Raw genomic sequence first — 2,904 nt, 5'->3', positions numbered from 1 at the left:
TTTGAAAGTTCCCTGTCTTTTAACCAGTTCTCAATCCATGAAAGGATCTTCCCTCTTATCCCATAACAACTTAATTTATATAAGAGCCTTTGTTGAGAGACCATGTCAAAGGCTTTCTGGAAATCTAAGTCCACTATGTCCCCTTGTCCACGTTGTTGACAGCTTCAAAGAACTCTAATAGATTAGAAAGACATGATTTCCCTTTACAGAAACCAAGTTGACTTTTTCCAACAACTTATATTCTTCTATGTGTCTGACAATTTTATTCTTTACTATTGTTTCACCTAATTTGCCCGGTACTGACGTTAAACTTACCGGTCTGTAATTGCTGGGATCACATCTAGAGCCCTTTTTAAATATTGGCATTAGATTAGCTAACTTCCAGTCATTGGGTAGAGAAGCTGATTTAAAGGCCAGATTACAAACCCTAGTTAATAGTTATGCAATTTCAGATTTGAGTTCTTTCAGAACTCTAGGGTGAATGCCATCTAGTCTCAGTGGTTTGTTACTATTAAGTTTATCAATTAATTCCAAAACCTCCTCTAGTGACACTTTAATCAGTGACAATTCCTCAGATTTGTTACCTACAAATGATGGCTCAGGTTTGGGAAGCTCCCTAACATCCTCAACTATGAAGACTGAAGCAAAGAATTCATTTAGTTTCTCCACATCGTCTTTAAGTGCTCTTTGGCATCCCAATTGTCCAGGGCCCCGACTGCTTCTTTAGCAGGCTTCCTGCTTCTGATGTACTTAAAAACATTTTGTTATTACCTTTTGAGTTTCTGCCTAGCCTTTCTTCAAACTCCTTTTTGTGATGTCTTATTAAAATTTTTACACTTAATGTGGCAGTTTATGCTCCTTTTTATTTATCTCACTAGGATTTGATTTCCATTTATATCTCTCACTGCTTCTCTTACGTGGTTGTTAAGACAGAGTGGCTCTTTTTTAGTTCTTTAATGTTTTTTAATTTAGGGTATACATTTAAGTTGGGCCACTATTATGGAGTTTTTTTTTTAAATGTCCATGCAGCTTGCAGGAATTTCACTCTAGTTACTGTACCTTTTTATTTCTGTTATCCCTAATGTATACGGATAAAGTAAGAAAGGCCAAAAGCCATGTAGAGTTGAACCTTGCAAGGGGAATTAAAACCAATAGTAAAAGTTTCTATGGCCATATAAATAAGAAGAAAACAAACAAAGAAGAAGTGGGACCGCTAAACACTGAAGATGAAGTGGAGGTTAAGGATAATCTAGGCATGGCCCAATCTCTAAACAAATACTTTGCCTCAGTCTTTAATGAGGCTAATGAGGAGGTTAGGGGTAATGGTAGGATGACAAATGGGAATGAGGATATGGAGGTAGCTATTACCACATCCGAGGTAGGCGCCAAACTCGAACTTCTTAATGGGACTAAATTGTGGGGCTCAGATGATCTTCATCAACAATGATTTGAGGACGTCAATATCTCAGACATAGGTTAGGGGTTTGATACAGGACTGGGTGGGTGAGATTTTGTAGAGGTCAGACTAAAAGATTACAGTGGTCCCTTCTGACCTTAAAGTCTATGATTCTTACTTGTTTTATAGTGGTCTTAGGCAAGCAGACCTAATACAGTACAACTCACAGAATAGCTCTAAAATAACCCTGTCTGAATTTTCTTTCACCTCATCCAGCCTCGTTTCTTTGGTCTGCTCTTTGCTCACTCTGAAGTTGTGCATCCCCATTTATATATTTGTTCTTTTGGCTCCTTCCTTGAAAGCAGGCTTAATAGAGGAAAATATAGCTCATCATTTTGATGTAATAGGAGCTATTTGGAGGTTTGCATTTTTCTTTCTTCTCTGCAAGTATTAATAATTAATACGTTGATTCAGAAGAAAAATATAAACAAAGTTCCTTTTTTTAACAGAGAAAGAAAAACATCAGAAGCACATTTTGGTGTAGGGTAAGGATACCTGAATTTCCAGTGCAAAGGTTATTCACACAGCCCTACATACCTCGATCCCGCTCTCATCTAGCTGGAATTTCCGTCTCATTTAGAGCAGAAGTGATGGGTTCAAAGCAAGCATTCTATGGCTTGTGTTATGCAGGAGATCCGACTACATGACCATATTGGTCCCTTACAGACTAAAAACTTAATGATACACATTGAATCTATAGATCTTATCAATAAGAGCAAGGTAGGGTGATGGCAAGCTTATAACACCAGTCCTACTTAGTGCACTTCTATTTGAACTAGAGGGATAAGAGCAAAGCACTCAGCAATGATAATACTATCGAGCTCTTCTCTTGTGTTTTTCATCAGTAGATCCCAAAGGGCTTTCCAAAGAAGGTCAATATCATTATTCCTATTCTTTTTATAGCTGAGGTTTAACTGGAGCTCTGAGTGAGTTAGGGGGCCAATTAACTGTATATGCTACACCTTGAGGGGAGCCAAGGTTTGATCACACTTAGGGGCAAAGGAAGCCCAGCTGGGAGGAGCTGGGCTAGGATTATAAAGCCAGGCAATAAGCGCAGCAGGAAGGTCTTGCAGTCACTTTCTACGGAGGTAGGGCGCTAAGTAGGTTAAAAAGAGAACATCTGCGGTCAAATGACCCTGGGGTCCTGCTTGATCTAGGGAGTCTCACAAGAGTCCTACAGGGGTGGAGAAGCCATGGGGAGCTCTGATGGCAAACCCAGAGATAAGGGAGGAGATAGAGGCTGAGTAGGAAGGAGCCCAGGGACTCAGCAACCAGGACTAAGAGTGAGCAGAGCTGGATTGCTAGTCAGAGGGTCCCTGGGCTGGAGCTTCCAGAGCAGTGGGTGGGAATGGGTCCCCCTGCCAGCAACTGGGATATGACCCAGGACCTGTAAGTGGAGTGGAAGGCTGCCTAAGGCAGCACATGAACAGCTCTTACTAAAGTTATTG

Source organism: Gopherus flavomarginatus, chromosome 9 (genome assembly GCF_025201925.1).
Source record: "Gopherus flavomarginatus isolate rGopFla2 chromosome 9, rGopFla2.mat.asm, whole genome shotgun sequence".
Taxonomy (NCBI): Eukaryota; Metazoa; Chordata; order Testudines; family Testudinidae; genus Gopherus; species Gopherus flavomarginatus.
This window is presented reverse-complemented; position numbering follows the sequence as displayed.